At 34.4% G+C, this 24,883-nt stretch overlaps 1 protein-coding gene across 2 annotated transcripts in view; it reads right to left on the bottom strand.

Moving 5' to 3' along the window:
• The window catches only part of GJA5 (gap junction protein alpha 5), an 80,373-nt gene extending 71,220 nt beyond the window's left edge, over window positions 1-9,153 (bottom strand). Inside the window, exon 1 of one of the 2 annotated variants that reach the window (XM_073668494.1) lies at window positions 8,791-9,153. The gene's annotated coding sequence lies outside the window, so the exon portion shown is untranslated. Of the gene's footprint in view, window positions 1-4,175; window positions 4,296-8,790 lie in introns of those variants that run through there. The other variant, XM_073668493.1, reaches the window with a different exon arrangement.
• Between the last annotated feature and the right edge of the window lie 15,730 nt (window positions 9,154-24,883).

Here is a 24,883-nt window from a genome sequence, read left to right as displayed (position 1 = left end):
GTTCCATACAGTATAATGGCCCCCACACTCCACACAGTATAATAACCCTCCACACAGTATGATGGACTCCACACAGCCCTTTAGACTGTTTATTGGCCCGCATACAGTATAATAGCCCCCACTATCTCTCTAAACTGTATAATGGCCTCCCATACAGCCCTCCAAACAATATAATGGACCCCAAATAAACCTCCAAACAGTATAATGGCTCCCACATAGCCCTCCAAACAGTATAATGGATCTCTGATATCCCTCCAAACAGTATAATGGCCTTCCACATAGCCCTCCAAAAGTATAATGCCCTCCCATACCTCTCCAAACAGTATAATGGATCCCACATAGCCCCCCATACAGTATAATGACCCTCCGTATAGTTGAATTGCTCTCCACACTGTATAATAGACCCAAGATAACCCTCCACACAGTATGATGGAATCCACACAACCCCCAGACTGTTTAATAGCCTGCATACAGTAAAATGGACCCAACTAGCCCTCTAAAGAGTATAATGGACCCCAAATAGACCTCCAAAGATGCAAATACATCTGCTCAAATGAAGCAGCCAGGTCAACATCATGGACCATCATAGATGAAAACTTCTGAAGTGTGGGTAGGACACGCCAAAAGTTTTACAAAACTGGAGGTTCAGTTTAATATAACTGCAGAAAGAATGTAGACATACAGTATAACTATATAATGTGGTTAGATGAAGCGTTAAGTTCAACAGTTCACAGACGTCAATGCAATGTAATGAAGTCAATAAAACCGTTTATCCGATGGGATAACACAGAAGATTTATTGTCAGTTTTTATTTCTGAGGTCATTATTTGAATTGTGCTGATTTATTTCATAATATGTCTAGAGAGGAGTAAAGTATTGGTGAATACAGCATCCTCTAGAGGGAGAGCACGGCATATGGATGTATATAGATACAATTACATTCAAAGTATAAATCTGTATGTACTGAGCTCCCCCTAGTGGAAGCTGTATGAATCTGTATGCAGTGAGCTCCCTCTAGTGGTGACTGTATCAATCTGTATGCAGTGTGCTCCCCCTAGTGGTGGCTGTATAACTCTGTATGTAGTGAGCTCCCCCTAGTGGTGGCTGTATAAATCTGTATGTAGTGAGCTCCCCCTAGTGGTGGCGGTATAAATCTGTATGTAGTGAGCCCCCTCTAGTGGTGGCTGTATAAATCTGTGTGTAGTGAGCTCCCCCCGGTGGTGACTGTATAAATCTGTATGTAGTGAGCTCCCCCTAGTGGTGGCTGTATAACTCTGTATGTAGTGAGCTCCCCCTAGTGGTGTCTGTATAAATCTATATGTAGTGAGCTCCCTCTAGTGGTGACTGTATCAATCTGTATGCAGTGTGCTCCCTCTAGTGGTGGCTGTATAACTCTGTATGTAGTGAGCTCCCCCTAGTGGTGTCTGTATAAATCGGTATGTAGTGAGCTCCCCCTAGTGGTCACTGTATACATCTGTATGTAGTGAACTCCCTCTAGTGGTGACTGTATCAATCTGTATGCAGTGTGCTCCCTCTAGTGGTGGCTGTATAACTCTGTATGTAGTGAGCTGCCCCTAGTGGTGGCTGTATAAATCTGTGTGTAGTGAGCTCCCCCCGGTGGTGACTGTATAAATCTGTATGTAGTGAGCTCTCCCTAGTGGTGGCTGTATAACTCTGTATGTAGTGAGCTCCCCCTAGTGGTGTCTGTATAAATCTGTATGTAGTGAGCTCCCCCTAGTGGTGGCTGTATAACTCTGTATGCAGTGAACTCCCCCTAGTGGTTACTGTATAAATCTGTATGTAGTGAGCTCCCCCTAGTGGTGTCTGTATAAATCTGTATGTAGTGAGCTCCCTCTAGTGGTGGCTGTATAGTCTGTATGCAGTGAGCTCCCTCTAGTGGTGGCTGTATAAATCTGTATGTAGTGAGATCCCTCTAGTGGTGGCTGTATAAATCTGTATGTAGTGAGCTCCCTCTAGTGGTGGCTGTATACATCTGTATGTAATGAGCTCCCCCTAGTGGTGGCAGTATAAATCTGTATGTAGTGTGCTCCCTCTAGTGATGGGTGTATAAATCTGTATGTAATGAGCTCCCCCTAGTGGTGGCTGTATAAATCTGTATGTAATGAGCTCCCCCTAGTGGTGGCTGTATAAATCTGTATGTAGTGAGCTCCCCATACTGGTGGCTGTATAAATCTGTATGTAGTAAATTCCTCCGTGTGATAACTATATAAATCTGTATGCAATGAGCTCCCCCTAGTGGAGGCTGCATAAATCTGTATTTAGTAAGTTCCCGTGGTGTTGGCTGCAAACACAATCTCATCATGTATCTAGTGACTGCAGATAGACAGAATATTATCATCTATTTCTGTACACGGGGAGCTCCCCCTAGTGGTGGCTGCAGACCGAATATGATCATTTATCTCTGTATACAGGGAGCTCCCCCTAATGGTGGCTGTAGACAAAATCTTACTGAGTATCTCTGTATTCCGTGTCTTCGGGCAGGTAGAATACTATCATGTCACTTGATGGCTTTGGAAAGAGTTGAAGAAGTTTTTGAGCTCTTTATCAGAGTTCTGATTCTTTTACAAATTCTGGACTTATTTATTTTACGTCAATAAATCAATATCCACTCTGCTCAGTTTCCTGCCGGAGACCAACTCCACCATCCTAAATCCTAAAATAATAAACCACATATTATATACTATTAAGTGTTCTCCTCTTAACCACTCTAGATCTCCAGGGATCTTATTGGATCTTCTTAACCAATAACCATTCTGAATTGTAAATATTGAATAATAACCCCTTTATCTTCTTATTCCATCCTGGATTATAGATAGGAATCCCTTCGTCTTCTTAAACTACTATAGAAACTATATTATAACTGATAAGCGCCTCTAGACCCCCAGGGATATTATAGGAAATTTTATTGCTTACTCCTATATCACCCAATGTAAAAATGTATCGTGGAGAAAGTTAACAAGTGACTATAATCAGAGAAGGAACAGAAGGTGAATTTTGCAATGTCTTGGTGGTCAACATTCTCGGAACTTCCTTTAAAAACGTTGCTTTGCTCATTAATCCACACCAATAACATCTTGACAGCACATGATTTTATAGTGCACTTCCCCTTTAATTTATCTTCTGACGAGTCAAAGAAACTACCATTGATGGGGGGATTCAAGTATGTAGATTTTCCCAATTTCCAGTGTAAAGGGTTTTGCTTCTCCAACTTGAACCCTTTCAGGGCTGGTCAGAAATTCACCCACATATAATTTTTACCAAAATGTGCCCAGGAGTGCAGGAGCCCCGACATTTTTGGGTATTAGTGGGGATCCCAGCTGGTGGACCCCCGCCAATGTTATTTTCTGATATGTTCCTTTGGAATTTAAAGTGGAATTCTCCAGGAAAAAAAAAAGAAATAAAAGTTTCATTGAGTAAAGTCTACAGCCATCAAAAACAAATGAATACACATGAAATAAAAGACTGAATTAACCAAATTCAACCACATCTAGAGCTGAAATCATCCCAATGCTGGATATAAAAGCGAATATCGATTATTTTCGAAAACTAGAAACTAATACAAGAAATACATAAATGACAACAAAAGGAAGGTATGTAGACATAATATAAAAAGCATAAAAACACGAAATAAAACATATAATTATTAAACCATCGAAAATAATAAAAAAATAAATTGTAAATGAAACAGGCGAATCCAGTAATAAATACATAAAAGGTAAAAAAAAAACCTGTAATATGAAAAGTAAATGATAAAACTAAGAGCAGAGAGGTAAAATAACGTAAGAATTCTTAAAACAATTCAAATGTAAAGTAAACGAGAACAAAGAGAATCACTATAAAACCATCACACACACATATATACATACACACACACATCTACATACACACACACACATATACACAGACATATACATATACACACACACACATCTACATACACACATATACATACACACATCTACATACACACACATCTACATACACACACACATCTACATACACATACACACATATACAGACATATACATACACACACATACATACACATATATACACACACATACACAGACATATACATACACATATAGATACACTTATACATACACAGACACACACATATACACAGACATATACATACACACACACACACTTACCTTCACAGCCAACAGATAAAGAGGCGGAATCACAAGATCCACAAGTAATGAGAAAGTAATGACTATGGTGGTGGATGCAAGAATGACCAATCTAAATAAAGCAAATATTGTTTCCTGGAGGAGGAGGGGGCAGGAACGTGCGGCCGAAATCTCTATGATGGGTGGGGATATGCAAAAAGGTTTCTGATAGAGATGAGATAGATATTAGATAGATAATAGATAGATGATAGATAGATAGATAATAGATAGATAATAGATAGATAGATAGATGATAGATAGATAATAGATAGATGATAGGTAGATAGATAGATATTAGATAGATAAATAGATGATAGATAGATAGATAGATAATAGATAGATAATAGATAGATGATAGGTAGATAATTGATGATAGATAATAGATAGATAATAGATGATGGATAATAGATGATAGATAATAGATAGATAATAGATAGATAATTGATGATAGATAATAGATGATAGATAATAGATAGATAATAGATAGATAATAGATGATAAATAATAGATAATAGATGATAGATAATAGATGATAGATAATAGATGATAGATAATAGATAGATAATAGATGATAGATAATAGATGATAGATAGATAATAGATAGATAATAGATGATAGATAATAGATAGATAATAGATGATAGATAATAGATGATAGATAATAGATGATAGATATGGGATAGGTTTTGTTATGGAACTTTAACATTGCCACATTAGCTAATAAAAAGTCTTCCATTTTTCTCACTTTATTAGGACTACGGCTTACTTTTCTTTTTATATTGGACAATATCCTTTGCCCCCTGTATTGTAGTATTTTTGTCACTAGATATAGGATAGATAGATTCATAGATTAGGGATTGCCTCAGTCCAGCACTGATGAGTCCTGGCCGCTCTGGATTATCAGAATGTCAGATTTTTGTAGGTTCATCAGACTTCTTGGATTATCAATTGCTGGATTTATGGAATTACTTCCTGGTACCGGCCATTGTAAGAATTCCAATAATCCAGAAAAGTAAGGTTTATTCTGGATTAAGATGTAGCTTTATGCTGAATACATAGCAGAGCGGCAGGTGGCGTCCGGACTCTGGGCCAGGGTGATGGGCACTGGGTGCTGGGCGTTGGCCGATGGGCGCTGGGTGCTGTGCGCTGAGCAATGGGTGCTGGCCGATGGGTGCTGAGCGATGGGTGCTGGGCACTGGGCGATGGGTGCTGGGCGATGGGTGCTGGGCGATGGGAGCTGGGTGCTTGATGATGGGCGATGGGCACTGGGTGCTGGGTGATGAGTGCTGGGCGATGGGCACTGGGTGATGGGCACTGGGTGCTGGGCGCTGGGCGACGGGCTCTGGGTGCTGGTCGCTGGGTGATGGGCGCCTGCAGGTCTCTGGAGGTTCATGGTGTGCAGGACTGCATGCCACCCGGGCCGATGCGCTGACATATTGCCTGCTGCCCTGTGTGTACATTCCCCTGACTGCTGTGTACAGAAGTGGGATTGAAGAACGCACCTACAATGTTTGGACAATCTCGCGCCTGTGAATCTGCTGTAAACATTCCTGACTGATCACAAAGTGGAATCATGCACCCTGCCGCCGTCCGGGGCCGAAAACAAGGCCGAAAATAACATTATGTTCAATAAGCGTACACATAGGTGCTGACATTGCTCTGCTTGACATCACACAAATTAATTTGGACCATGTGCAGTAAAGCATGTCACAGGAAGTGTTGCAAAATCATGGTAAAAATAGCTCGCACTAACTTTTTAATTGATTTATTTTATCTATTACATTGTAAACCTGTTATTCTGACATTTTATGTACAAACATTAAACTATTTTATCTCGATCAAGTCAGAAGCCAGAGAAATGACATTTTTTATGTATTTTAGTCATAATATTATTATTAATAAATGTATTATTATTCCATTATTTTTTTTTATTCTTTCCATCTGGACTTAATTTTAATATAGTAATAAATCAATTAAAATTTATATATATATTTTTTTTTTAGCACTTTTGATTTTACTTATTTTATTATTTTACTCTTTATTTTAGCAAAATGTATATTTTATTATTTCTTCTTTTTTTTTTAATTCATTTTATTTAGCAGTTATTTTTTTTGTACAGGAATGGAACAATTTCATTTTGATATAATCAAATATATTATTTTTATATTTTGATATAGTCAGAAATATATTTCTTAAAAAAAAAATCTCTCTTTTTTCTAACAAATAAGAGAATTGTATTAAATAGGGCAATCAATGTGTTAATGTTTGTAATATACCCATATAGCTGGGGGTTGGCAGCTGCAGGATGGAGTTGTATTGCTTTATATATGGGCAAACAATTATTATTTTGGACTAATTAATCCATTTTTAGATGTAGCAGAGCTGAGTTTGTCATGTGCTTAAGGCGATTGTAATATCACTATACGACATGTGTGATCAAGGACACATTCAGCTCTGCTGCAAATCACTTCTATTTAGTAATAAATGTATTTTCTTATATTCTTATTTTTTATTTCATTTTGTATTTTCTTATGTTTTTGTATTTTATTTTATGTATTTTTTAATATTTTACGTTTCAGAATAAAGGTAAAGAACTAAAAAGCCGGAAAAGTGTCAGGTGAACGGCTACAAATCTGTTCATGACACCGGCAGAAGTTTAGATTTCTCCATGTTTATTATTATCTAGTATAATGTTACTGTATATTATATAACGCGATAACTGAGGGGCCGGGCTGTGTACAGATCACATAAGACCCTACAGATAGAAGATCACAGGGAAAAAGAATATAATATAGAACTCGGCTCTGCTACATCTGTATTACAAAGTGTGATATTCTATATTATGTGTGTTCCATTATAGTGATCTCATAGGATTACATACAGGTGTAGAAGAGCTGACAATATAGATAGATTATAGATAATAGATAGATAGATAATAGATAATATATAGATAATAGATGGATAATAGATAGATAATAGATAGATGACAGATAGATAATAGATAGATAATAGATAATAGATAAATAATAGATAGATGATAGATAATAGATAGATGATAGATAGATGATAGATAATAGATAGATGACAGATAGATAATAGATAGATAATAGATAATAGATAAATAATAGACAGATGATAGATAATAGATAGATAATAGATAGATGATAGATAATAGATAGATAATAGATAGATAGATAGATAATAGATAGATAATAGATAGATAGATAGATAATAGATAATAGATAGATGATAGATAGATGATAGATAATAGATAGATGATAGATAATAGATAATAGATAGATGATAGATAGATAGATGATAGATAATAGATAATAGATAGATGATAGATAGATAGATGATAGATAATAGATAGATAGATAATAGATAGATAATAGATCGATAGATAATAGATAGATGATAGATAATAGATAGATAGATAATAGATAGATGATAGATAATAGATAGATAATAGATAGATAATAGATAGATAATAGATAGATAATAGATAGATAGATAATAGATAGATAATAGATCGATAGATAATAGATATATGATAGATAGATAGATAGATAATAGATAGATGGATAATAGATAGATAATAGATAGATGATAGATAGATGATAGATAGATAATAGATAGATAATAGATAGATAATAGATAGATGATAGATAGATAGATAATAGATAGATGATAGATAGATGATAGATAAATAATAGATAGATAATAGATAGATGATAGATAATAGATAGATGATAGATAGATAATAGATAGATGATAGATAGATAATAGATAGATAATAGATAGATGATAGATAGATAATAGATAGATGATAGATAGATAGATAGATAGATAATAGATAGAAAATAGATGGATAATATATAGATGATAGATGGATAATAGATAGATAATAGATAGATAATAGATAGATAACAGATAATAGATAGATAATAGATAGATAATAGATAGATAGATTATAGATAATAGATAGGTAATGGATGTATGGATAGATATGAAGGCAGCAGTCTCCGGCTCTTCATCCTCCTCTAGATTCTTGTACACTATAGACCTTTATTCAGACCATGTGATTTGCTCTCCGTCACACGCTGATTCCCCCCACATACAGAGATGCAGCAGAGCTCAGTCTGTCTTTCATCTCTTCAGGATACCTTAGTGGTTTTACCTGCAGTCCTATGTAACTCATTATACTGCCATGTACATAGTGTCTGATGACACAGAGGGTGCAGGGATTGCCGTGGCCCCGGCTCTGGTCCATCAGGGGCCCAGAGGTCCGATGCTATTGGTGATATTTAGGGGTCCAGTTGTAGATTTTGCATTGGGGTCCACAGAGTTCTGCACAGATCTAGCAGAGCTGAGTTTATTATGTCGCTTGCTATTCATGGTGATGACTAAGAGACGATGTGCACTGGATCCAGCTGCAGTCCTATGTAAATCTCTAAATAACAGATCACCACCATGAGGGTAAATTACAAATGCGACTCTACAGCTCCTAACAAGCTCAGCTCTGCTACATCCATATGTCAACCAGTATTTGTAGCAGAAGTTAGAACACCCCTCAATGGCCGTAAGACGTCTGTTACCTGCTGGTTTTGTGTCTTGAAGGATCATGAGATGAAGCAGATTTCCTTGGTGACAGTTTGGAGTTAGATCCCACCATCCGCCGATGTCATGGCCGGAGTCCTCCGCGTGTTCCCCACTCCTCCATAATCAGTGCAGTGCTCAGGTCCGAGTACAGTGAGTGCCCGGGGGTGCAGCCCTCCAGCCTGGTCCTAATCGCTCCTTATGTGTTGCTGGCGCAGACCCTCCTGACACTGAGCTGCAGATCACCGCCTGCCCCCCCTCCAAAGACCTCCGAACACTGGACTATAAATATGATGCTGCACTGACAGAGGGGAGCGCCGGCTCCTGGCCCCGGACCAGCGCTGCCTCTCACTTGTGGCCACTGGATATTTCATAGAAAAGTTTCTCTAAAAGGAAATCAGGAAGACAATTGAATCAATGATGACAAACGGCGACCATCCCCGACTGTGTAATGTAATGTATGTACAGTGACTCCACCAGCAGAACAGTGAGTGCAGCTCTGGAGTATAATACAGGATGTAACTCAGGATCAGTAATGTAATGTATGTACACAGTGACTGCACCAGCAGAATAGTGAGTGCAGCTCTGGGGTATAATACAGGATGTAACTCAGGATCAGTACAGGATAAGTAATGTAATGTATGTACACAGTGACTGCACCAGCAGAATAGTGAGTGCAGCTCTGGAGTATAATACAGGATGTAACTCAGGATCAGTACAGGATCAGTAATGTAAAGTATGTACACGGTGACTGCACCAGCAGAATAGTGAGTGCAGCTCTGGGGTATAATACAGGATGTAACTCAGGATCAGTAATGTAATGTATGTACACAGTGACTGCACCAGCAGAATAGTGAGTGCAGCTCTGGGGTATAATACAGGATGTAACTCAGGATCAGTAATGTAATGTATGTACACAGTGACTGCACCAGCAGAATAGTGAGTGCAGCTCTGGGGTATAATACAGGATGTAACTCAGGATCAGTACAGGATCAGTAATGTAATGTATGTACACAGTGACTGCACCAGCAGAACAGTGAGTGCAGCTCTGGAGTATAATACAGGATGTAACTCAGGATCAGTAATGTAATGTATGTACACAGTGACTCCACCAGCAGAACAGTGAGTGCAGCTCTGGAGTATAATACAGGATGTAACTCAGGATCAGTAATGTAATGTATGTACACAGTGACTGCACCAGCAGAATAGTGACTGCAGCTCTGGAGTATAATACAGGATGTAACTCAGGATCAGTAATGTAATGTATGTACACAGTGACTGCACCAGCAGAATAGTGAGAGCAGCTCTGGAGTATAATACAGGATGTAACTCAGGATCAGTAATGTAATGTATGTACACAGTGACTGCACCAGCAGAATAGTGAGTACAGCTCTGGAGTATAATACAGGAGGTAACTCAGGATCAGTAATGTAATGTATGTACACAGTGACTGCACCAGCAGAATAGTGAGTGCAGCTCTGGAGTATAATACAGGATGTAACTCAGGATCAGTAATGTATGTACAGAGTGACTGCACCAGCAGAATAGTGAGTGCAGCTCTGGAGTATAATACAGGATGTAACTCAGGATCAGTAATGTAATGTATGTACACAGTGACTCCACCAGCAGAATAGTGAGTGCAGCTCTGGAGTATAATACAGGATGTAACTCAGGATCAGTACAGGATCAGTAATGTAATGTCTGTACACAGTGACTGCACCAGCAGAATAGTGAGTGCAGCTCTGGAGTATAATACAGGATGTAACTCAGGATCAGTACAGGATCAGTAATATAATGTCTGTACACAGTGACTGCACCAGCAGAATAGTGAGTGCAGCTCTGGAGTATAATACAGGATGTAACTCAGGATCAGTAATGTATGTACACAGTGACTGCACCAGCAGAATAGTGAGTGCAGCTCTGGAGTATAATACAGGAGGTAACTCAGAATCAGTAATGTATGTACACAGTGACTGCACCAGCAGAATAGTGAGTGCAGCTCTGGAGTATAATACAGATGTAACTCAGGATCAGTAATGTAATGTATGTACACAGTGACTGCACCAGCAGAATAGTGAGTGCAGCTCTGGAGTATAATACAGGATGTAACTCAGGATCAGTACAGGATAACTGATGAACAACAGATGAAATATGTATTGAAAATGTTACCAATTTTCTAAGTAAATATATTTCTAGAGATGAAATTCTCGCCAAATGTCGGTAACCACCCATTCAATCCACACAGGCAAAGAAATCAAAGTATAGATTTCCATAAATTGAGTTCTGTGTAATAATGAGAAATGACACAGGGAACAAGTATTGAACACATGAAGAAAGAGGTGCAAAGCCATAGAAAATATAACTACTATAATACTGCTCCTATGTACAAGAATATAACTACTATAATACTGCCCCCTATGTACAAGAATATAACTACTATAATACTGCTCCTATGTACAAGAATATAACTACTATAATACTGCCCCTATGTACAAGAATATAACTACTATAATACTGCTCCTATGTACAAGAATATAACTACTATAATACTGCCCCCTATGTACAAGAATATAACTACTATAATACTGCTCCTATGTACAAGAATATAAGTACTATAATACTGCTCCTATGTACAAGAATATAACTACTATAATACTGCCCCCTATGTACAAGAATATAACTACTATAATACTGCCCCCTATGTACAAGAATATAACTACTATAATACTGCCCCTATGTACAAGAATGTAACTACTATAATACTGCCCCCTATGTACAAGAATATAACTACTATAATACTGCCCCTATGTACAAGAATATAACTACTATAATACTGCCTCTATGTACAAGAATATAACTACTATAATACTGCTCCTATGTACAAGAATATAACTACTATAATACAGCCCCCTATGTACAAGAATATAACTACTATAATACTGCTCCTATGTACAAGAATATAACTACTATAATACTGCCCCTATGTACAAGAATATAACTACTATAATACTGCTCCTATGTACAAGAATATAACTACTATAATACTGCCCCCTATGTACAAGAATATAACTACTATAATACTGCTCCTATGTACAAGAATATAACTACTATAATACTGCTCCTATGTACAAGAATATAACTACTATAATACTGCCCCCTATGTACAAGAATATAACTACTATAATACTGCCCCCTATGTATAAGAATATAACTACTATAATACTGCCCCTATGTACAAGAATGTAACTACTATAATCCTGCCTCTATGTACAAGAATATAACTACTATAATACTGCTCCTATGTACAAGAATATAACTACTATAATACAGCCCCCTATGTACAAGAATATAACTACTATAATACAGCCCCCTATGTACAAGAATATAACTACTATAATACTGCTCCTATGTACAAGAATATAACTACTATAATACTGCTCCTATGTACAAGAATATAACTACTATAATACTGCCCCCTATGTACAAGAATATAACTACTATAATACTGCCCCCTATGTACAAGAATATAACTACTATAATACTGCCCCTATGTACAAGAATATAACTACTATAATACTGCTCCTATGTACAAGAATATAACTACTATAATACTGCCCCTATGTACAAGAATATAACTACTATAATACTGCCCCTATGTACAAGAATATAACTACTATAATACTGCTCCCTAAGTACAAGAATATAACTACTATAATACTGTTCCTATGTACAAGAATATAACTACTATAATACTGCCCCCTATTTACAAGAATATAACTACTATAATACTGCCCTCTATGTACAAGAATATAACTACTATAATACTGCTCCCTATGTACAGGAATATAACTACTATAATACTGTTCCTATGTACAAAAATATAACTACTATAATACTGCCCCCTATTTACAAGAATATAACTACTATAATACTGCCCTCTATGTACAAGAATATAACTACTATAATACTGCTCCCTATGTATAAGAATACAACTACTATAATACTGCCCCTATGTACAAGAATATAACTACTATAATACTGCTCCCTATGTATAAGAATATAACTACTAAAATACTGCCCCCTATTTACAAGAATATAACTACTATAATACTGCCCCTGTGTACAAGAATATAACTACTATAATACTGCTCCTATGTACAAAAATATAACTACTATAATACTGCCCCCTATGTACAAGAATATAACTACTATAATACTACCCCTATGTACAAGAATATAACTACTATAATACTGCCCCTATGTACAGGAATATAACTACTATAATACTGCTCCTATGTACAGGAATATAACTACAATAATACTGCCCCTATGTACAGGAATATAACTACTATAATACTGCACCTATGTACAGGAATATAACTACTATAATACTGCCACTATGTACAGGAATATAACTACTATAATACTAACCCTATGTTCAAGAATGTAACTACTATAATACTGCCCCCTATGTACAAGAATATAACTACTATTATACTGCCCCCTATGTACAAGAATATAACTACTATAATACTGTTCCTACGTATAAGAATATAACTACTATAATACTGCCCCTGTGCACAAGAATATAATTACTATAATACTGCTCCTATGTACACGAATATAACTACTATAATACTGCCCCTATGTACAGGAATATAACTACTATAATACTGCTCCTATGTACAGGAATATAACTACTATAATACTGCCCCTATGTACAGGACTATAACTACTATAATACTGCACCTATGTACAGGAATATATCTACTATAATACTGCCACTACGTACAGGAATATAACTACTATAATACTGCCCCTATGTACAAGAATATAACTACTATAATACTGCCCCCTATGTACAAGAATATAACTACTATAATACTGCCCCCTATGTACAAGAATATAACTACTATAATACTGCTCCTATGTACAAGAATATAACTACTATAATACTGCCCCTATGTACAAGAATATAACTACTATAATACTGCCCCTATGTACATGAATATAACTACTATAATACTGCTCCTATGTACAGGAATATAACTACTATAATACTGCCCCTATGTACAGGAATATAACTACTATAATACTGCACTTAAGTACAGGAATATAACTACTATAATACTGCCACTATGTACAGGAATATAACTACTATAATACTGCCCCCTATGTACAAGAATATAACTACTATAATACTGCTCCTATGTACAAGAATATAACTACTATAATACTGCCCCTGTGTACAAGAATATAACTACTATAATACTGCTCCTATGTACAAGAATATAACTACTATAATACTGCCCCTATGTACAGGAATATAACTACTATAATACTGCTCCTATGTACATGAATATAACTACTATAATACTGCCCCTATGTACAAGAATATAACTACTATAATACTGCTCCTATGTACAAGAATATAACTACTATAATACTGCCCCTATGTACAGGAATATAACTACTATAATACTGCTCCTCTGTACATGAATATAACTACTATAATACTGCCCCTATGTACAGGAATATAACTACTATAATACTGCACCTATGTACAGGCATATAACTACTATAATACTGCCACTATGTACAGGAATATAAATACTATAATACTGCCCCTATGTACAAGAATATAACTACTATAATACTGCCCCCTATGTACAAGAATATAACTACTATAATACTGCCCCCTATGTACAAGAATATAACTACTATAATACTGCTCCTATGTATAAGAATATAACTACTATAATAGTGCCCCTGTGTACAAGAATATAACTACTATAATACTGCTCCTTTGTACAAGAATATAACTACTATAATACTGCTCGTATGTATAAGAATATAACTACTATAATACTGCTCATATGTACAAGAATATAACTACTATAATACTGCCACTATGGATAAGAATATAACTACAATAATAATGCCCCCTATGTACAAGAATATAACTACTATAATACTGCTCCTATGTATAAGAATATAACTACTATAATACTGCCCCTTATGTACAAGAATATAACTACTATAATACTGCCCCCTATGTACAAGAATATAACTACTATAATACTGCCCCCTATGTACAAGAATATAACTACTATAATACTGCCCCCTATGTACAAGAATATAACTACTATAATACTGCTCCTATGTATAAGAATATAACTACTATAATAGTGCCCCTGTGTACAAGAATATAACTACTATAATACTGCTCCTATGTACAAGAATATAACTACTATAATACTGCTCGTATGTATAAGAATATAACTACTATAATACTGCTCATATGTACAAGAATATAACTACTATAATACTGCCACTATGGATAAGAATATAACTACAATAATACTGCCCCCTATGTACAAGAATATAACTACTATAATACTGCTCCTATGTATAAGAATATAACTACTATAATACTGCCCCCTATGTACAGGAATATAACTACTATAATACTGCCCTTATGTACAAGAATATAACTACTATAATACTGCTCCCTATATACAAGAATATAACTACTATAACACTGCTCCCTATGTACAAGAATATAACTTCTATAATACTGCCCCTATGTACAAGAATATAACTACTATAACACTGCTCCTATACACAAGAATATAACTACTATAATACTGCCCCCTATGTACAAGAATATAACAACTATAAAACTGCCCCTATGTACAAGAATATAACTACTATAATACTGCCCCCTATGTACAAGAATATAACTACTATAATACTGCCCCCTATGTACAGGAATATAACTAGTATAATATTGCCCCCTATGTACAGAAATATAACTACTATAATACTGCCCCTATGTACAGGAATATAACTACAATATTACTGCCCCTATGTACAGGAATATAACTACTATAATACTGCACCTATGTACAGGAATATAACTACTATAATACTGCCACTATGTACAGGAAAATAACTACTATAATACTGCCCCTATGTTCAAGAATATAACTACTATAATACTGCCCCCTATGTACAAGAATATAACTACTATAAAACTGCCCCTATGTACAAGAATATAACTACTATAATACTGCTCCTATGTACAAGACTATAACTACTATAATACTGCCCCTATGTGCAAGAATATAACTACTATAATACTGCCCCTATGTACAGGAATATAACTACTATAATACTGCTCCTATGTACAGGAATATAACTACTATAATACTGCCCCTATGTACAGGAATATAACTACTATAATACTGCCACTATGTACAGGAATATAACTACTATAATACTGCCACTATGTACAGGAATATAACTACTATAATACTGCCCCCTATGTACAAGAATATAACTACTATAATACTGCTCCTATGTACAAGAATATAACTACTTTAATACTGCTCCTATGTACAAGAATATAACTACTATAATACTGCTCCTATGTACAAGAATATAACTACTATAATACTGCCCCTATGTACAGGAATATAACTACTATAATACTGCACCTATGTACAAGAATATAACTACTATAATACTGCTCCTATGTACAGGAATATAACTACTATAATACTGCCCCTGTGTACAAGAATATAACTACTATAATACTGCTCCCATGTACAAGAATATAACTACTATAATACTGCCCCTATGTACAGGAATATAACTACTATAATACTGCTCCTATGTACATGAATATAACTACTATAATACTGCCTCTATGTACAGGAATATAACTACTATAATACTGCACCTATGTACAGGAATATAACTACTATAATACTGCAACTATGTACAGGAATATAACTGCTATAATACTGCCCCTATGTACAAGAATATAACTACTATAATACTGCCCCCTATGTACAAGAATATAACTACTATAATACTGCCCCCTATGTACAAGAATATAACTACTATAATACTGCTCCTATGTATAAGAATATAACTACTATAATACTGCCCCTGTGTAGAAGAATATAACTACTATAATACTGCTCCTATGTACAGGAATATAACTACTATAATACTGCTCTTATGTACAAGAATATAACTACTATAATACTGCTCCTATGTATAAGAATATAACTACTATAATACTGCTCCTATGTACAAGAATATAACTATTATAATACTGCCACTATGTATAAGAATATAACTACTATAATACTGCCCCCTATGTACAAGAATATAACTACTATAATGCTGCTCCTATGTATAAGAATATAACTACTATAATACTGCCCCCCATGTACAAGAATATAACTACTATAATACTGCCACTATGTACAGGAATATAACTACTATAATACTGCCCCTATGTACAAGAATATAACTACTATAATACTGCTCCCTATGTACAAGAATATAACTACTATAATACTGCCCCTATACACAAGAATATAACTACTATAATACTGCCCCCTATGTACAAGAATATAACTACTATAATACTGCCCCTATGTACAAGAATATAACTACTATAATACTGCCCCCTATGTATAAGAATATAACTACTATAATACTGCCCCCTATGTACAGGAATATAACTAGTATAATACTGCCCCCTATGTACAGGAATATAACTACTATAATACTGCCCCTATGTACAAGAATATAACTACTATAATACTGCTCCTATGTACAAGAATATAACTAATATAATACTGCCCCTATATACAAGAATATAACTACTATAATACTGCTGTTATGTACAAGAATATAACTACTATAATACTGCCCCCTATGTACAAGAATATAACTACTATAATACTGCCCCGTGTGTACAAGAATATAACTAATATAATACTGCCCCTATATACAAGAATATAACTACTATAATACTGCCCCTATATACAAGAATATAACTGCTATAATACTACCCCCTATGTACAAGAATATAACTACTATAATACTGCCCCTATATACAAGAATATAACTGCTATAATACTGCCCCTATGTACAAGAATATAACTACTATAATACTGCCCCCTATGTACAAGAGTATAACTACTATAATACTGCCCCCTATGTACAAGAATATAACTACTATAATACTGCTCCTATGTATAAGAATATAACTACTATAATACTGCCCCTGTGTACAAGAATATAACTACTATAATACTGCTCCTATGTACAAGAATATAACTACTATAATACTGCTCTTATGTACAAGAATATAAGTACTATAATACTGCTCCTATGTATAAGAATATAACTACTATAATACTGCTCCTATGTATAAGAATATAACTACTATAATACTGCCCCCTATGTACAAGAATATAACTACTATAATACTGCTCCTATGTAAAAGAATATAACTACTATAATACTGCCCCCTATGTACAAGAATATAACTACTATAACACTGCTACCTATGTACAAGAATACAACTTCTATAATACTGCCCCTATACACAAGAATATAACTACTATAATACTGCCTCCTATGTACAAGAATATAACTACTATAATACTGAACCCTATGTACAAGAATATAACTACTATAATACTGCTCCTATGTACAAGAATATAACAACTATAATACTGCTCCTATGTACAAGAATATAACTACTACAATACTGCTCCCTATGTACAAGAATATAACTACTATAATACTGCTCCTATGTACAAGAATATAACTACTATAATACTGCTCCTATGTACAAGAATATAACTACTATAATACTGCTCCCTATGTACAAGAATATAACTTCTATAATACTGCTCCTATGTACAAGAATATAACTACTATAATACTGAACCCTATGTACAAGAATATAACTACTATAATACTGCTCATATGTACAAGAATATAACAACTATAATACTGCTCCTATGTATAAGAATATAACTACTATAACACTGCTCCCTATGTACAAGAATATAACTTCTATAATACTGCCCCTGTGTACAAGAATATAATTACTATAATACTGCTCCTATGTACAAGAATATAACTACTATAATACTGCTCTTATGCTCTAGAATATAACTACTATAATACTGCTCCTATGTATAAGAATATAACTACTATAATACTGCTCCTATGTACAAGAATATAATTACTATAATACTGCTCCTATGTACAAGAATATAACTACTATAATACTGCTCTTATGTACTAGAATATAACTACTATTATACTGCTCCTATGTATAAGAATATAACTACTATAATACTGCCCCTATGTACAAGAATATAACTACTATAATACTGCTCCCTATGTACAAGAATATAACTACTATAACACTGCTCCCTATGTACAAGAATATAACTTCTATAATACTGCCCCTATAGACAAGAATATAACTACTATAATACTGCCCCCTATGTACAAGAATATAACTACTATAATACTGCCCCTATGTACAAGAATATAACTACTATAATACTGCCCCCTATGTACAAGAATATAACTACTATAATACTGCCCCCTATTTACAGGAATATAACTAGTATAATACTGCCCCCTATGTACAGGAATATAACTACTATAATACTGCCCCTATGTACAAGAATATAACTACTATAATACTGCTCCTATGTACAAGAATATAACTACTATAATACTGCCCCCTATGTACAAGAATATAACTACTATAATACTGCCCCTATGTACAAGAATATAACTACTATAATACTGCCCCCTATGTACAAGAATATAACTACTATAATACTGCCCCCTATGTACAGGAATATAACTAGTATAATACTGCCCCCTATGTACAGGAATATAACTACTATAATACTGCCCCTATGTACAAGAATATAACTACTATAATACTGCCCCTATGTACAAGAATATAACTACTATAATATTGCTCCTATGTACAAGAATATAACTACTATAATACTGCCCCTATGTACAAAAATATAACTACTATAATACTGCCCCCATGTACAAGAATATAACTACTATAATACTGCCCCCCTTGTACAAGAATATAACTACTATAATACTGCCCCCTATGTACAAGAATATAACTACTATAATATTGCTCCTATGTACAAGAATATAACTATTATAATACTGCCCCTATGTACAAAAATATAACTACTATAATACTGCCCCCATGTACAAGAATATAACTACTATAATACTGCCCCCCTTGTACTAGAATATAACTACTATAATACTGCTCCTATGTACAAGAATATAACTACTATAATACTGCTCTTATGTACAAGAATATAACTACTATAATACTGCCCCCTATGTACAAGAATATAACTACTATAATACTGCTCCTATGTACAAGACTATAACTACTATAATACTGCCCCCTATGTACAGGAATATAACTAGTATAATACTGCCCCTATGTGCAAGAATATAACTACTATAGTACTGCTCCCTATGTACAAGAATATAACTAGTATAATACTGCCCCCTATGTACAAGAATATAACTAGTATAATACTGCTCTTATGTACAAGAATATAACTACTATAGTACTGCCCCCTATGTACAAGAATATAACTAGTATAATACTGCCCCCTATGTACAAGAATATAACTACTATAATACTGCTCCCTATGTACAAGAATATAACTAGTATAATACTGCCCCCTATGTACAAGAATATAACTAGTATAATACTGCTCTTATGTACAAGAATATAACTACTATAGTACTGCTCCCTATGTACAAGAATATAACTAGTATAATACTGCCCCCTATGTACAAGAATATAACTACTATAATACTGCTCCCTATGTACAAGAATATAACTAGTATAATACTGCCCCCTATGTACAAGAATATAACTACTATAATACTGCTCTTATGTACAAGAATATAACTACTATAATACTGCCCCCTATGTACAAGAATATAACTACTATAATACTGCTCCTATGTACAGGAATATAACTACTATAATACTCCCCCCTATGTACAAGAATATAACTACTATAATACTGCCCCTATGTACAAGAATATAACTACTATAATACTGCCCCCTATGTACAAGAATATAACTACTATAATACTGCTCCTATGTACAAGAATATAACTACTATAATACTGCTCCTATGTACAAGAATATAACTACTATAATACTGCCCCCTATGTACAAGAATATAACTACTATAATACTGCCCCCTATGTACAAGAATATAACTACTATAATACTGCTCCTATGTACAAGAATATACCTACTATAATACTGCTCTTATGTACAAGAATATAACTACTATAATACTGCCCCCTATGTACAAGAATAGAACTACTATAATACTTTTTAAATCTATTGGAGCAATGGTCAGCATGCACAGTTGATACCTGATCTATAATCAGAATGGCTCTGACATTCTTATCTTTCTTGGTTGTTGTCCTTCTTCGTTGAACTCTGGCCTTCAACGAAATGCATCCATCATGTGTGCGGGATGTGGAGCCCCTTCTCTCTGGTGGAGGTGAGGGAGCAGCTGTCATTACTTCCTATTTTCCTTTTCGCTTTTGTTTATTTTTTCCCTGTAAAAATTATCTCTGACATGTAAATGACGAGTGTCCTCACTGATCCTGCACCCCCAGTATTTGTATATAACAGGAGCCGCCACATTATCTATCTATCTATCTATCTATCTATCTATCTATCTATCTATCTATCTATTATCAATCATCTATCTATTATCTATCTATAATCTATCTATTATCTATCTGTCATCTATCTATCTATCTATCTATCTATCTATTATCTATCATCTATCTATCTATTATCTATCATCTATCTATCTATCATCTATTATCTATCTATCTATTATATGTCTATCATCTATTATCTATCTATAATCTATCGATTATCTATCTATCATCTATTATCCATCTATCTATCATCTATCTATTATCTATCTATTATCTATCATCTATCTATCTATTATCTATCATCTATCTATCTATCATCTATTATCTATCTATCTATTATCTATCTATCATCTATCTATTATCTATCTATTATCTATCTATCATCTATCTATTATCTATGTATCATCTATTTATTATCTATCTATTATCTATCATCTATCTATTATCTATCTATCATCTATCTATTATCTATCTATTATCTATCTATCATCTGTCTATCTATTATCTATCTATCATCTATCTATTATATATCTATCTATTCTCTATTATCTATCATCTGTCTATTATCTATCTATCATCTATCTATTATCTATCATCTATTATCTATCTATTATCTATCATCTGTCTATTATCTATCTATTATCTATCTATTATCTATCATCTGTCTATTATCTATCTATTATCTATCTATTATATATCTATCTATTATCTATCTATTATCTATCATCTATCTATTATCTATCTATTATCTATCTATCATCTATCTATTATCTATCATCTATCTATCATCTATCTATCTATTATCTATCATCTATCTATTATCTATCATCTCTCTATCTATTATCTATCATCTATCTATCATCTAGCTATCTATCATCTATTATCCATCTATCTATCATGTATCTATTATCTATCTATTATCTATCTGTCATCTATCTATTATCTATCTATCATCTATTATCTATCTATTATCTATCATCTATCTATTATCTATCTATCATCTATCTATTATCTATCTATTATCTATCTATCATCTATCTATTATCTATCATCTATTATCTATCTATTATCTATCATCTGTCTATTATCTATCTATTATCTATCTATTATCTATCATCTGTCTATTATCTATCTATTATCTATCTATTATATATCTATCTATTATCTATCTATTATCTATCATCTATCTATTATCTATCTATTATCTATCTATCATCTATCTATTATCTATCATCTATCTATCATCTATCTATCTATTATCTATCATCTATCTATTATCTATCATCTCTCTATCTATTATCTATCATCTATCTATCATCTATCTATTATCTATCATCTATCTATTATCTATCTATTATCTATCATCTGTCTATTATCTATCTATTCTCTTATCTATCTATTATCTATCTATCATCTATTATCTATCTATCATCTATTTATTATCTATTATCTATCTATCATCTATCTATTATCTATCTATCATCTATTATCTATTATCCATCTATTATCTATCTATCATCTATTTATTATCTATTATCTAGCTATCTATCATCTATCTATTATCTATCATCTATCTATTATCTATCCATCATCTATCTATTATCTATCTATTATCTATCATCTATTTATTATCTATTATCTATCTATTATCTATCTATTATCTATCATCTATCTATTATATATCATCTATTTATTATCTATCATCTATTATCTATCTATAATCTATCTATTATCTATCTATCATCTATTATCTATCTATCATCTATTATCTATCTAGTATCTATCATCTATCTATTATCTATCTATTATCTATCTATTATCTATCTGTTATCTATCTATTATCTATCATCTATTGTCTATCTAATATCTATCATCTATCTATCATCTATCTATTATCTATCTATCATCTATTATCTATTATCCATCTATTATCTATCTATTATCTATCTATCATCTATCTATTATCTATCATCTATCTATTATCTATCTATCATCTATCTATTATCTATCATCTTTTTATTATCTATTATCTATCTATTATCTATCATCTATTTATTATCTATCATCTATTATCTATCTATAATCTATCTATTATCTATCTATCATCTATTATCTATCTATTATCTATCATCTATCTATCATCTATCTATTATCTATCTATTATCTATCTATCTATTATCTATCTATTATCTATCTATCTATTATCTATCATCTATCTATTATCATTATTATTATTATTCATACAGAAGATCATTTATGAGGTCAGACCCTGATGTTGGGGGGTCCGGACTCACAATCTCCATTATTGGATGAGGCTGAGGTCCGGGCTCTCTGCGGTCGCTCATGTTCTCCCTCCATATCTGTATGGAGCTCGTGCACTGGGCACAGTCATGGGGAACTGAAAAAGGTCTTGCTCAAACTGTTCCCACAAAGCTGAAGCTACAATTGTCCACAATGTCTTAAGATTTCCATTCACTGGAATTAAGGGTCTGAGGCCGCCCCCTGATAACAGCCCATAGCATTATCCTCCTCCTCCATCTGTACAGCGGCACAATGCAGTCAGGGGGTAACGTCCACATGGAATCACCAAACACCAGACTCCTCCATCAGAGAAGTGCGATCCATCACTGTACAGAACACATCTCCTCCAGAGTCCAGTGGTGGCGGCTTTACACCACTCCACCCGACACTCGGCATTGTGCTTGGTGATGTACGGCTGCATGCAGCTTCTCGGCCATGAAGCTTCCGGCGGGGGTGCAGTGTTTGTGCTGATATTAATACTAGAGGAGGTCTGGACTCTGCCGTTATGGAGTCAGCAGAACGATGGTGACTTTTCGGCCCTCTGGTTCTCAGTATTCATCACCCCGCTCTGTAACATTACGGGGTCTCCACTTCATGGCTGAGTTGTTGCGATTCCTTGGAAGGGAAGAAATGTCATGGACTGACTTGTTACACTGGTGGATCCGGGGGCGGGGGGCCGGATATTATACACTGGGGACACTAGGGCCGGATACTTTCCTCCATATAGTATATGAGATGGATATTAGATAGGCTGATATATAAGAAAGCAGACAGATGGAAAGTATTTTTTTACTATTTCATGTCTGTCTAATCTTTTTGTCTGTAACACCCAGTGTAGACGAGTGCCTACTAATGACCCTGCTGTGAGTCACCGGTGGTCTTCAGCCTCAGCATCCACTGTGAGATCTTACTTACCGATGGTTCTTACAGATGACAGTAGATATGTAATTGCTCCATCACAATATTCCTAGAAGGACGTGACAAAATAGAAACCACACGAAGCCGGGAGGCCGAGTACCGAGGCCGAGAAGCAGGTGTGAGGAGCCTGTTTACACCACACATACATTTCATATTACTAAGTCGGCTGGCACTGGCTGTGATGTCTGTGGTGCTGAAGTCGTTAATCTGTCCCCCATCCTTTACCAGCCGAGGAATTCACAACTCAGAACATTTTGAGGTTGAGGACACTTTTCAGCCTGAACCCCCATA

Source organism: Phyllobates terribilis, unplaced genomic scaffold (assembly GCF_046119375.1).
Source record: "Phyllobates terribilis strain yellow unplaced genomic scaffold, ASM4611937v1 Scaffold_2__4_contigs__length_985480577, whole genome shotgun sequence".
Taxonomy (NCBI): domain Eukaryota; kingdom Metazoa; phylum Chordata; class Amphibia; order Anura; family Dendrobatidae; genus Phyllobates; species Phyllobates terribilis.
This window is presented reverse-complemented; position numbering and strand designations above follow the sequence as displayed.